Here is a 15,334-nt window from a genome sequence, read left to right as displayed (position 1 = left end):
TTAGCGCGGCTGTCTTAGCCTGGGAGTGTTATTTATTGTTTGTTTATTGTTTATTATTTCCAAGTATGCTCTAGTTTATACAGTACCATCTTATATTGTATCTAGTGCTTCACTGCAAAAACAAAAAGAAAAAAAATGATCTCATATTACTTTCCTGCAAAATAATATGAAAATATTGTCATATAGGTAAGACAGTTCATTTCAAGATTTGCCAATGGAATAAGAACATTTCACTTGTCAAGCAAGTCTCATCCCAAGATTTGCCACTGGAATAAAAAATGTTCATGTGTCAAGCAAATCTCATCTCAAGATTTGCCAATGGAATAAGAAATTCTCATGTGTCAAGCAAACACTAACTTAAAACAACCAATATATTTTCTACTTGAGAGAAAAAAATAAGATCTTAAGTCTTATTACCAGACTAATATCCTTGTTAAGACGATCATGTTTTGCAGTGTAGCTCTAGGTACAAATAACATATTATTAGCTATGTTCATTATACAAGTCATTTGTTTTATGTACTGCTAGTATGCAATATTTCATTCGAATTAGCAAATCTAGATTCTCTATCACACAAAATATCTGACTATGCTAAATATACAATAGTCGGCATGTCATGCTACCATATAACAAAACCCAGTGGGACAAGTTTGGAGTTGAAGTTTGTTCTGCTTTTGCATGAAAAGAAGTGAGATTAATGCCACGGTGGTATACTGTACGTGATCAATCTGCAAGCTGCATTAGGAGATTGTGGGGGTGATTGACTTTAGTCTGAGCAGGTACTGCGTGTCTGTCAGGGTTTGGTGCTCAGGTGCGGAGAGAGTGGGTCTAATGAAGAAATGAAGTGTGTTTGAGGACCTGCGGTCTGGTTAATATTTAACGAACAAACAGTGTGGGGAACCCGGCTTCAGTGCCTGCTCCGCTTGCTTAAGAGCGATCAGGAGCTTTTAATAGCGACTTCAATTTAGGAGCGTGGAGATAACAGCCTGGCGCTGAAACGTCTCTCTGAGGTCGTTCACCTGTAGGCCTGCTTAACCCCGGATATATGGAGCGGCTGTGCAGAATGCTAGCGGGTTCTGAGAATGCCATAATCATTATAGCGCCAATGAAACAAGAGATTGTGCTTGTTTTCATATAATTAACTTAATTGACACTTTCCAGATCAGAATTGTTGTTGCCTCCATGTGAAAGAAAGCGCTTGCCTGTAATGGGAGTTGAGCCATTGTCTAAATTGTAATGGCACTTTTGTTGTCAAGTACTGTATGATTTATATGAAGTTAATGATTGCGCTGTACTTAGGGAAATGGGCTCCAGCTGAGATCGTAGGGTGGGTTTTCATTTGGGCGGCTGCCATTGTACGCTGGACCGAAGTAGGCCTACTTAACCTGAATTCCTTCAGTAAATGTCCTCAATGGATTGTATGTATGTACCAGACCTGGGTCAAATGTTTTGGAGTCTAGTACTTTTCTGTGCTTGATCAATCTTGCCTGGTGAAATTGCGCCAACCAAGAGGACCAGAAGACTTTTTGAGAGAATTTTATAGCTTCCAGTACACCAGACAAGCTCATTGAAGCTAAATATTTGAATTCGTAAATTGAATTACGTGTTCATATATACAATCAAAACAGCTCGATATTCACTGCAGGAAATTCTTGTGCAAGTATTTAGCACTAGCTGGTTCTGTTGCTAAAGAAACTGCTCACTAACAAATGGCACAAAAATGTCTATAACAGTAATTCTGCCTGTGCTTCAGGTTTGATTGCGTCCGAAGCACAATGTGGATTGCGATTGTTTTCAAGTGTGCTGATTTTCCCTGCCGCACAGGAATTGGTGAACGTTATGGGAAATCTATTGGTCAGCACTCAAACACTAGAGGCACCCGTACAGCAGGCTTGTCTGTTTGACAGCACAATCCATTAAGCTGCTGCCTGTTGGTTTAAGCTAACGCAGCTCAAGGCTGAAAGCATTCAGATACAGCACTGGACATTGTATGACTTCATAGAAATAGTATATCCTCATATAACACTTTTTAAGGTGCATATTGGTTCCTGTTGCATGATTTCTCTCTGCTTTGGCCCTATGGTTTCTAATCACAGCTGTATTTTATTCAAGACGATTAGGCCTCGCATTTACACAGCGCTTTTCTCATGCTTTATTTATGAAGACGACGCTGCGCATTTATCCGGCACTTTTCTCAGACTGAAACCTGAGGGGGAAACTTTCCTCGACCCCCACCCATGTGTAGCACCACTTTCCAGATACAAGTAACTTCGAGGCGGACCTGCGCTCATGCTAGCCCAAAGTAGGCACAGCTAGGCCAGAATGGGTGCAGATTCAGCCTGGAGTTACTTGCTGTCTGGGTATTGCGCCAGAACTCTCACCACACATCAGCTGAGGCGGAGAGGGAGAGAACACCATGTTTACTTGCAGATGAAACTGGGGGATGATTAGGTGGCAGGTCGACAGAGCCAGGTTTGGAATTTAGCCAGGACAGCAGGGAACCTCCTCATCTTTGCGATAAGTGTTGTGGGATCTTTAATGACTACAGTGAGTCAGGACCTCGGTTTAACATCTCATTCCCAGGAGATGTTAAAGAGATTCCCAAAACAAATAAGTATTTTTTCTTTTAAAGACTCTAATAAGGTGGAGTGGGGATTGGCTGATCTTTCACCTCAGCTACTGAATCCCCTGATAGTTTGTTTGGTCCATTTATAGACATTATCAAGTGTAATGTTTGCAGCCGAACTGCAACACAGCTTATCATTTTATCGTCTTTTGAAAAAGAACACGAAAGAGAGATTCGATTGTGTAGGTTCTTATCTGTGCTAGTGTTTTTTGTGTTAGCTGATCCTAGATCAGTCGTCCTGCACAGTTCACACAGGTAGCCTTGAGGACAGTGACTAAGTGTTTTTTCCTGTCCTGTCTGGTTGTTCCTGGAGAAGAAATTGCAAGACTTTATGATGCTGTAAATCAGATTTACACTAAAAATGGGGGGTTGGGGTGGCAGCTGGCAACCACTCACAATGTATACACACATACACGCCCGCACACACACGCTGTGGAGAAGCTCCATCCCTCAATGCTTACTGGATTTAGCCCATCAAAATTAGCCTATAAAAAAGTTTTCACTTAATGAAAGTTGTACAATATAGTGTCACTGAAAAGTACATGTTAACTACCACAAACTATACATACGCCTTTCATAAGCATAAAAACGGGCAGGATTTCTGACATGCCGAGAGAGCTGTCATTGTTACTTTTTATATTTATGCCAGAATTATATTGTTTTCTGCCAAGAACTGGCAGTTGAGGTGGTGATTTCTCTGTAAGCAGAGTCCTGCAGCGACATGCATTCAGTATTCTCTTTGATTTTCCCTTGTTTATTCTTTTCACAACTGGGCCTTGTGTGTGTGTGTGTGTGTGTGTGTGTGTGTGTGTGTGCGTGAATTCTTGTGTGAGTTTTTAAATAAGAAATGTTTTCAATAATGAGTTCACTGTTGTTTGGTTTAAATGACTGCAGGTTCTGCAAGGGTGCATTTGTCACTTTTAGGATTTTACCATAAGTGTCACTTCACATAATGTGACACTTATTCAAGACAATGAGGGGAATCAAAACATTAAAGTGCGTGTTAATCCCAACACTGATGGTTTAATCTTATTGTGGATATACAGTGCTTTAACATTCTAGGCCTTTGTTATATTGTCCTGACCCCTCTACTGTGTTGATTGCATTTAAACAAATTGTCCCTTAGTTTGCATACTGTAGGGTACACACTCTATATGCAGTCATGATTGACCAAGGCTTCCCAAACTGTAGGTCATGACCCCATTTGGGGTCACCTGATTTGTGAATGTAGGCTAATACATGCAGATGGATAGACATTACTATTGATCCCCAGGGGGGAGATTTGTGGATGAACATCACAACAACTCAACCCAACTATAATAAAGCTATGAGTTGTTGTTCAGGAGGTGTGTGTGGGGATGGGGTGTTGGGGGTCCTTTAATTTTGTGAACATTCACTTGGGGTTGGATCAGAACACTTTGGGAACCCCAGAGATAGGTGATCTTTGTTTTAGCATTGTGCTATCTGCTGCATTACTCAACCTGCCAGGATCTTCTGATTCACTCTTGTTTTTATATAATGTTGATGAGATTCCCATGTTTTTTGTAGGGGGAAATTGCTTGTCCAAGCTTGATTGTGTTGGAGTTGAACTATAATTAGGGGTAATATTTATGAAGACACTGTTTATCATTTCTCTTTTTCATTTTACAAAGGTGATATCTGCATATATAATTGCAGATGTGATTGTTTATACATTGTGATTACGGTTATACAATTCCTTGACAATATTTGATTATTTTTGTCACAGGGGACATGATTAATTATAAACAACATACTTATATTGTGTACAAATAATTACATAATTATGTAATATATGCAGATACATGGATTTATTGCATATTTATGTGCTTGTCAAAACGAATTTTCAAGAAATGCAACCGCTACTTTTCTTCTACGGGTTTTTGTGTGGTGACATGGCTGTTTATGCACTGTACTATATGTTAACAATGGGTGTTCATGAGTCCATACAAAAAATGTAGGTTGATATAGTAAGAAAATACTGTACTACTGTAGTTGCCAAGGCAAGTTTCTCACTTAATGTTAGCCAACTGTGAGCAAAGAATTGGCTACATTATCACCAATATTAATTTACTGTATCTTTAGACTTTCTTGTCTAGCAATGGATCACATGAGAAACAGAACATCTTGTTTTATCACAATAGCCCCATCTCAGGTGCTGGGAATTGGCAGGAGCTTGTTTACTAGCTGCTAAAAGAAGTTGTATAGGTGATATTTATAATTGAATGCTACTCAGCTAGATCATTATAAATAGTATATAGCAAAAACAATCATAGCTTTGCTTTGATTGTATGAATGATTGTTTGAATGGTTGTAGTAGATTGTATTCCATTAATTGCATTACTAATTTAGCGGTTAACTTTAATTAATGAGATACAAATACAATAATTAAGCTTGAATTTAAGTTTAGTTCATATATTTGTTAAATACAAGCTAATGTATTAAATGAATATGCATACATTAGCCAGCCTAGGATACATGTTTGTTTTTTTTCATTCCAATATGCATTAATTAATTTAGTTGTTGATATTAATCGTGTACAATGACACATAAACAAAGTTGGACAGCTTAACTTTTCAGCAGTTAATTAATTATTCATTAGTTAAATTCAATTCATATAACCTCATTGTAAAATGTTCCCCACAATTCTGTGGTTGTGCTTGTGAGGAAATGGAGTGGTGATCCCTGGACATCCATATGCTATATGAATATATCAGGTTACCTAAATCCCTGTTGATTCTTGAGACATCATTGATTCTGCATTACAACAGTTATGTTACCTCACTAGCTAATATTCTAGGAGTCTTCTCTTTCATTCAAATTGTGTGTGTGGATTTGTCAAGCAATGGTGACAATTAGTAATTTAAGAATAGTGTTCTTATAAGTTTTCTCTCTACCCCTGAAATGGTTTTTAATTCAGATGTATGTTAAAGTCATTTGGAAGCTGAGGAGTAACTTAAACATACATTTGTTTTCATTTGGTTATATTAGCGTCAATTTGCCTTCATGTAATGCTTAATGAAAAGAAATGTTATCCGATCATCACCCTCGAATATCTCTGACATCATATCTCGAATATCTTTTTTATTTTGATTGATTCAGTATAATCATTATTATTGTTATTGTGTGGTTTACGCTCGTTATTTACTGTACTGTATTTAGATTTCATTTATTTCCATCTGCGTTGGAAATATTTGCAGGTGTATTTCATGTCAGTGAATCATTCTGAGTTTGGTAGACTATGATACCAGACATGGGTCCACAAATCTATCAGATGTTAATGCCACACTGACACAGTGATAAAATGGAGGATGCAGCGTTTCTTGTGCAAATTGTAAGTTTGTTAATTGCATATGTAGCTTTCCTTGTGCAGGTTGCATGAATTACCATGAGTTACCTTATGTATATCAATTATAATGTTACAATGTTATGCTAATGTGTTGTATAACCACAGGAGCAGTGGATTAGCCTCCCTCTCTCTCGGTCTCTCTTAGACAAGGCAGCCAGTTGAATATTCAGGAGATTTTATAAACAAATTTAAGAACAGAAATCTGTTAGCCTGCTCTCTCCCTCTCTATCTTTCTCTCTCTGCCTCTCTCCCTTCCTCACTTATTTGTGTGCATTGGGATTGGGATTGGAGTGGGTGTGACATCATACTGAAACCGGATGATCACAGGCTAACGTATATGAATAACCGCCCTTTAAAAATGATGACCGAACTGCTGTGCTCCATGTTTCCTGTACACACAGTGAACGCTGGTGCCCCTCTGTGCGGATGTGTATTAGGGCCAGGCATGTAAGCCGTGCTGGATGATCAAGGCCTGCTAAATGATGCATCTCATGCTTTATGCATGTTTGTGTGAAGCATCTGCTGGGGTGGGATACTGAGGCTGGAGGAGTCTGCCTCTCTGTAGAACATTTTACCTCCTCTATGTACATCTCCCTTCATGCCTCAGTGGGTAACAACCTCTCTCTCTGTCTCCCTGTCTCTCTCTTTCTCTCTCTCTCTATCCTTCTCCCTCTATGCTCTCTCACTCTTCTCTGTCTCCCCTCTCCCTCTCTCTCTTTCTTTCTCTGTGTTCCCCTGCTTCTCTCCCTTTCTTTCTTTCTCTCTCTCCCTCTCCCTCTGTGCTCGCATTATGTCTGTCTCCCCATCTCTCTCTCTGTTCCCTCGCTTCTCTCCCCTCTCCCTCTCTCTCTCCCTGTCTCTCTGTTCCCCTGCTTCCCTCCCTCTTTCTCCCTCTCTCTCTTCCCTCGCTTCTCTCTCTCTCTGTTCCCCTGCTTCTCTCCCTCTTTCTCCCTCTCTCTTCCCTCGCTTCTCTCTCTCTGTTCCCTTGCTTCTCTCTCCCTCTCTCTCTGTTCCCTCACTTCTCTCTCTCCCTCTCCCTCTCCATCCATCTCTCTCTGTTACCCCGCTTTTCTCCGAAATGAATTAAGTGCTCTGATCCAGTGCCTGCAAAGATGAAAGGCTGATGAGTAGAAGAGTGAGAGGAAGAAGAGGTGTGTGTGTGTGTGTGTGTGTGTGTGCGTGTGTGCGTGCGAGCGTGCGTGCGTGTGTGTGTGTGTGTGTGAAATACAGAATCATGAGAGGGGGAAAAGAAAGGGAGCAGCAGAAAGAGACAGAAACTAGATAACAGCAAGAGCAGAAAGAGGGAGGAAATAGAAATGAGAGAAAGATGAATGGACAGGGTGCAGCATCGGGGAAAGGGCAATGGAGAGAGAAATGGAGAGAAAGTAAGAGTGAGAGAGTGGAGAAAGCAGTGGAAAGAGAAACTGGGAGAGAAAGAGAGATGGGGGAGAATGCAGAGAGCTGCACCTGTTACACAACACCCACTGCCAACAGGATGATGAGCTTCTTAAAGTGTGTGTGTGTGTGTGTGTGTGTGTGTGTGTGTGTGTCTGTGTGTGTCTGGGCTGTTCCATGTCAGTTGCACACTCTCGCAGAGAGATTATCCAAACCTCAATTTGAAAGAGCAAGGACCAGAATACTGGAGAGCCATTTTGGCTGAGACACGACAGTTAGATTTCTCTCTCCACTTGGTATTGCTCATTTCTGCTCCCTCAGAATCCCTCTCGGGGGACTGAGCTGGATCAGATGAGATCCGGCAGCGGGCTGACTGAGGCTTTGCCTTTATTAAACGCTCTTCCCAAATAAAAGTGCAGCTGTCATTTGCAATGAAGGCCACAGAATGCAATACAATGCTCATGGAAACAATAAATTCATATGAATAATTAATAAAAAGAGCTTCTGTGTGGGAAGCCACATAGCTCTGACAATGAATTGTCAGAATGTCAAGGCAATTCTGAATGCCACAAAACCGATCTCCGTGTACTGTATCCTGGGCGCAGGAGGAAAAGGGTCTGCGTGATGTTTGAACGATTAGCCATTTCAAAAGGCATTCTCTTCAGTGCAGTACACCAAACGAGCAGCAGATGGCAGTAGCGTCTCTGTCTGTTGAGAGAGTGAAATCACGGTTGAGGCTGAAGCTTGCTTCTCATCTTTCCGCAAAAGCAGCGCGCCCACCGCTCGAGGCTGTCTATGTAAAATGAGTATCGTTATCTTCCCTGTTGTGTGACCGTGGTTTGTGTGAGACTGCTCATAACATTAACTTCATTTTTACCTTGGTGTGTGATCACCGGTTTCAGTTCTGTGCTTTCTTCAATTCAGTCTTATCACTATTGCATTTGATAATTTTACACGCAGTCACACCTTAAAATACAGCACAGGTACTTCTACCTTAACCAAATACTTGGCAAAAAATCCTGCGGGATTCTCCTCATGTGATTTAAGGTTATGGCCTTTTTAAACATTTTTATTTTATGGACATGGAGGTGCAAGACCCATGACAACTGTGTTGGCGGAATCTATTCGTTTTTTTTTTTCACGATGCTGTTCTGGAAAAACACCTTCGCCTCAGTGGGAATGCCGAGAGATGCTACGCTGCGTCAAAGCTTTGAATTTTCAGGATGTGCCACTAGGTGTCACACCTGAGTCATGAGCGTTTCCTCGGAGAATTCAGTACACCACACGAATTCAGAAACCCTCCTCAAAGCACCAATGCCTCCTGTTTTTGAGACGTTTTTAAGATGCTACTCAATGGAAATATCTGTAAAAAATGAATTCATAATTAATGTGCCACTATTCCCAAATTGTGGTAATAGCTTAAAATGTTAACCAAATATTTATTATTATTATTATTATTATTTTTTTTTTTCAGAAGACAACCAATGCACCTTCACTACACAGGATGTTGTCTCTCCACCGACAGATTTCAGTCATGTTCACGCATGTGAACTGCTTCCCTCAGTAATCAGCAGCACAGTTTTGTGAGAACATATTGGTGTATTTTTGCCACATCCTGTTGCTATGGTTCAGTGTCTTGTTCTGGGCAGGATGTGGCCTGCAGTTCAATCCTGGAGCAACGGTAATCCATGATTTCAGCCAGACGTTGTGGCAGGCTTGTCCTGGTGGCTCTTCCTGAGATCAAGGCCCTGCTTTCCATGGGGAATTGCATCAGTATCTGGCTCAACACTGCCATCCTCCCACTCCTGTTTGCTCTGTGGTGTTCAGGACACCAGGTCTCTCCCCCCACTCCCGTTTGCTCTACGGGATTTAGGACACCAGGTCTCCGGTGATTACAGAGAGCTGGCTGCTGCACCTGGGATACTCACATCAAGGTCAGGAGGCCTGCTCGTGCTCTCTCTTCTGCCTGACGGTCCACAGTCCAGTCACTGATTGGTCTGATGCTCCACTCACCTGGTGTTTTACTCAGCGCTGATTAGAGGGGAAGAATGAAGAGATTTGAGTATCCCTGCGTTAAGATCACTGCAGTCTCCTTCCCTCTTATTCTCCTGAGACCCTGGAGGAATAAATAATTATTTTTTGGACATAATACAAGTGTCTTGGATGACAAAATCATGTTGTAGTGAAAATATTTTTTTCAAAAACACATTTTATTTCATTTTAACTGATTATCTTGAATATTTTCTTAAGAGAAATGCTGTATAGAGCTCAGGGAAGCCACAATTGAATGTCCTCCTTTGTGGACGCAGGGTCTCAAGAGGTTATGGACCAAACTTTTTCCCCAACTCCATGACTTATGGAAAAGAACAGGCAGACTTCTGAATAAAAATAAATATGTTTTTTCTCAGGGGATTATTTAAAATGGCTCCTCCATAAATTGCATTTCTCCAAAAAACAGATTCACAGCCTGTGTGTTGGAGCTCTGTTGTGAGTCATGCACATGCACAAACCCACACACACCTAGACACAAAAACCCACACACACCTAGACACAAAAACCCACACACACCGACACACAAACCCACACACACCTACACAAACAGGTGAAAACACACCTATACAAGCCCACACACTGACTCAAAAACCCATGCACACCTAGCAACAATTCCACACACACCTACACATAGTGGTGAACACACACCTATACAATCCCACACACACAGAGAGACACCCAAACCCACACACACACACCGTTTCCTCGGTTTATCAGCAGAAGCCCGCTGACATTTGGGACGGCTGCCCCATCATCGCCAAGGAGACGGCGGCTGGGGAGAGAGAGAAAATGGCCTCCACTCAGTCTCATGGCTTTGACATTCAGCCAGTCCTTTTAGTCAGGAGCTTGAGACAAAGCCAGGCCCGTCTGTGAAGGGAATCTTAATCTTATCCAACATCTCTCTCTCTCTTTCTCTCTCTCCGTCTCACACTGACTCTCTCTCTCTTTCTCTCTGTCTCACACGCGCTCCTTCTCACACTCTCTCTGTCTCACACATTCTCTCACACACTTTCTTTCTGTCTTACACTCTTTCTCACACTCACTCTCTCTATCTTGCACTCTCTCCTTCTCTCTCTCACTCTATCTCACGCAATCACTGTCTCTCTCACTCTCTCATGATGACAGTGACATATATCATGGTAAAAATTAAGGATTGCCTACCAATTTTCTTTCTCTCCCTCCCATCTCCCTTTGCCTTGCAATTTTCCTCTCCCATTTTTTTCTCTCTCTCTCTCTCTCTCTCACCGGTTGACAAAAGCAGAGGTGACAGAAAATTATTATAGAGGTATCATAAACCCATTGCATCCCATGAAATGGGTGAATATGAGCAGCAGTGCTGTAAGATGCTCTGTGGTGAAATGAAGAGCCGTATGATCTACACATCTGTCTTTCTCTCAAGTCAAGTTCAAATGGCTTTATTGGCATGAATAAAAATGAACTGTTTTGGTCAAAGCAATATAATGTATGACACATATATGTAAATAAATACACAACCAAACAATCAGCCCCCCCGTCCCACTCCCTCTCCCTCCCTCTCCCCCTCTCTCTCCCTCCTTCCTTTTCTCTCGCTCTTTCTCTCACACAGATTCTCCCTCTCTCTCCCCCTTCTCTCTCTCATTCCCCCCTCTCATTCTCTCTCTCTCTCTCATTCCCCTCTCTCTCTCTCTCTCTCTCTCTCTCTCTCTCCCTCCCTCTCCCCCCTCTCTCTCGGTCAGCAGTGGGAGGTGACACCGGGTCAGGGGCGTGTAATTAAAGGTGTCCCTCAGAGAAACAGAGAAGGCTGGACAGAGCCTCACCTTGCCCTTCTAGCCAGGTCTCCTTTCGCGTCGCTAAAGAATCCCTCCCTGAGGCTCTCAGATGATTTTATATATTACATTTTCCTCTTTTCGTCCAGGTGAAGGAGACCTTCGCAGCCAAAGAGTCTGCAGCACAAGGACAGGCCAGATGCCCTCGTTAACAGTTTAGCGGCTTGGCTTGAAAAAGCTGTTAAAACCGTTTATTACTGAAATGCCCAGTGCAGTAACAGAACACAAATGTGATACATAGCTGTGAAATAAGCTGACAGTGAGGATTTCATATATTTGCTCATAACTGACTGCTTGGTTTTTAGAAAATATAACTGAACTAAACCAAAAAAGAATCAATTTTGCAGATATTGAATAATTCAGGTAAAGACATTGGTTACATACAGCACTGTAGGTATTTCACCTGCGTGTATGTAAACACTGCTGACTCCATATTCTGTGCTGTAGTGTCTGTTCATTAGACTCATAGGACTCCTTCTCCATTCAATTAGTGTGTTTAATGGGCACCCTGTGATGAGCATTGAGAGCAGATTTTGAGGGGCAAATTAAAAAATCGAGTGAAATTCAGTATTTCCTTGATTAAACCAAGTGATATTTGAGCCAGCTGCTTGCCATCAGTACTGATCGAGGACACGGGTAGTTACACCGAGGTGCCCTTAATGCAGGGGTGCACAACTCCGGTCCTCGAGGGCCGGTCTGCGTATTGCTTTTTGTTCCAACCAATTTCCTTGTTTTTAATTTGCTGACAGCTCTATAAATGACCCTGGTTCACTCCTGCACGTGAGCACAGTAAAATCATTAGGATACACTTGCAGTGTGCGGCTGTAGCTGGTACTCAAACACATGTCAGAAAAGATATGATTGGCGGCCTATACCGTAGTGGTTAAGGTACATGACTGGGACCTGCAAGGTTGGTGGTTCGATCCCCGGTGCAGCCACAATACCATCAGCACAGCCGTTGGGCCCTTAACCCTGAATTGCTCCTGGGGAGGATTGTCTCCTGTTTAATCTAATCAACTGTACATCGCTCTGGATAAGAGTGTCTGCCAAATGCCATTAATGTAATCTAATGACTCAAAACCTGAAGTTTCCACTAAATCCTGAAATGGATCGGCCCTTGTTGTGCCCTGTCACCCTTAAAGGAAATGAGCGTGTTGGGTCTCGTGCAGGGATAATGAAATCCAGCCTTGGTTTTCTTTTCTATTAGTGCCACTCTGACAGTGACCAGTGACAGTGGCCAGACTGTCTCCACACCTGACTCTCGGGTAAAGGAGGGTGGAACACCAGCAGTTCTCACCCTCAAGGACCATGAGTTGCTGATGCCCGGCCTAGTGTGTCCAGAAGTAACACCCATGGTGTTCAGGTGACACCTCAGACAGGTGTTGGCACAGTGTAGCCCCTGAGGGACACCGTACCCTGGAAGTGCGGGTCAGAGGAGATGTGTGGAGATGTGTCGTCCCTCCTCCATGGCTTATAAATTGGTGCCTGGCTCGGCACAGCCACGTTAGGCTTGATTCCCTTACGGGCGAGGGGGGGGGTCTGTCCTGGTGGGGGGGCACAGGGGGGTGGTACCGCTGTGAAGGTGGAGTGTTGGCGGGCGGGGCACAGTCTCCAAGGTGACGATAGCGGCCTGTCCGAGAAGGAGGCTGTCAGGAGGGGTCGATGGAGGCCTGGGGGAAGAGAGGGAAGGAAATGAGGCATGTGGAGAGAGAGAAAGCGAGAGAGAGAGAGAGAGAGAGAGAGAGAGAGAGAGGGAGAGAGGAGAGAGAGGGAGGGAGAGAGGAGAGGGAGGGAGGGGGAGAGAGAGAGTGACGAGAGGGAGAGATGGTGAGAGGGGGAGAGATTATGTAATTCACAGATTATTACTTTGTATTCATTGATTTATTGATTGATGTACACTTTGACATCTATTCTGCAAAAGTGTTGCTTGCATGCCAACAAAGCAATTCTCAGAGAGTAAACAACCGAAACAGACTCCAAGGACAAACAGAAAAGTACAGAAACTAGAATGGATCTGAGGTGAGAAATCCTGGTTCAGAAAGTAAAAGTGCTTTCCAAACACTGACGTTAGCTAATTAGCTCAATTCTTCTAATTAGCAGGAACAGGTTGTCAAGTGACATAAAGACCAACAGTGATTCCACTGAAATACAGATCCCCCCCCCCCCCCCGCCCACACACACACACACACACACACACAAAGACAGACGCACGCACACGTACAGCATACACACACAGATTTTTTTTGTCGTTGTTTTGTTTTATGATAGTTCTCTGCTTTTCAGCTCTTCAATGTGCTTCTTTTGAGTAAGGCCATCCCTGTGATTAATTTAGTCATTCAAATTGCTGAAAATGTTTCTCATTGAAAAATGCTTTTACAATGTATCTTAAATCACAATGATCTCCTGAATGAATGAATGAATGAATGAGTTCATCAAACAGTCAGATTATATTACTGCTCATGGTCTAAGGGACCTTAATTCTGTCTCTGTATGAATGGCTCTAATATCAAAAGCAAGAAAATCCTCTGTACAAATACCTCAACAAAAGATAATTAGGCTGATTGGTATGCAATCATCATTTGAGGCTCTTTCTAGGCTTTACAACAAATGTAATTATAATAATTTAGCCCTAAATAATATAAAACATTGCAAATTGAAATAGGTTTCAGTGAATGGTGATTCATGCTATTTTCCATTAAAACTGTTGAGGATTCAGTTATCATTAAAAATATATATTTCTTCTATTCTAGTTCTGTTAAGAACATGTGTAACAGCACAAAGTATTAATCTAACAATGAACAAAAGCTATTGGCAAACAGTGTGTATGTCAAAGAGCATTCGCTTGATATACTGTTCATGTAGCGTTTCTCTGCAACTGCCCCAGTTCTGGCGGGTATTTCACAAAGCAGGATGGCTGGGTCTGCTGGATAACACCACTGGAGCGGCTCTTTTTACATCCGTCCATGTTCCAGATTTGTGAAGATTCTGGGTGCAGTTACTCAGTGCAGTTATCCTGCTAACTCAATCATCCTTCTTTGTGACAGACCCCTGCATACGTTCGCTGTGGAAAATAAAGACGTACAGTAAGTGGTGATGATCTGTCTGTCTGCTCAGTCTCTCAGAGTTATTTTGTAAAACAGCAGAGAAGTCACCCTAGGTAAAAGAAAATCAAGTTAGTGATAGCTAGCTAGCTAGCATATCGTGACTCTGGCGTAGTTTTGAGATAATGAGCTTCAAAGCTTTCACATCCTAACACAGCAAAACATAGATGAAATGACAGACACCGTAGTACACTGAACGTACAATATCAAAATTGTATATCAAATTATCCTATAAACGGCATATTTATCATTATGAAAAATATCATTTAGAACGTTATAATTCTAACGTTTCGATATACAGCCTACCGTGAGTTAAAATAAAAAAAGATGCTTCCAAGATACATACTCACAAGCACACTCTCTGTCTTCCCCTCTCACACACACACACACAGAAAAACACACACTCTCTCTCTCACACACACACAGACTGACACACACACTCTCTCTCACACACAAACACACACACACAGACTCTCTCTCTCTCTCTCTCTCTCTCTTCCACACACACCCACGCACACAGACACACACAGACTGACACACACAGACTCTCTCTCTCTCTCTCTCTCACACACACACACACACACACAGACTCTCTCGCTCTCTCTCACACACACACACACACACACACACGGTAACACTGTGGACGTAATGTAGCAGTATTGGGGTCAGTGAGAGGTGTGGGGGCCCTCCATCACTGTATCAGCCCACGCTGTGGGGACTGGGTCTTCCCCTGTCCCCCGATGGGAGCATCACTCACTGCTGGGGGTGGCAGGGCCGAGGGGGCAGGGGTGCTGTTTGTGGCCTTTTCAACGTCTCCCCCTGTCACAGAGAAAACATAAATCATGACATCGTCACCACATCATGCGGACAGCCGCACACTTGCTGTTCCACAGGTGGTTTCTGCCCCTCTTCTGTCCAGACCCTCAGGGACAGACACGTCATCTCTCTCTTCTTCCTCTCTTTCTCCTTCTACTTCTTCTCACTCTCA

This window comes from Conger conger, chromosome 14 (assembly GCF_963514075.1).
Source record: "Conger conger chromosome 14, fConCon1.1, whole genome shotgun sequence".
NCBI classification, from domain to species: domain Eukaryota; kingdom Metazoa; phylum Chordata; class Actinopteri; order Anguilliformes; family Congridae; genus Conger; species Conger conger.
Note: the sequence above shows the minus strand (reverse complement) of the source record.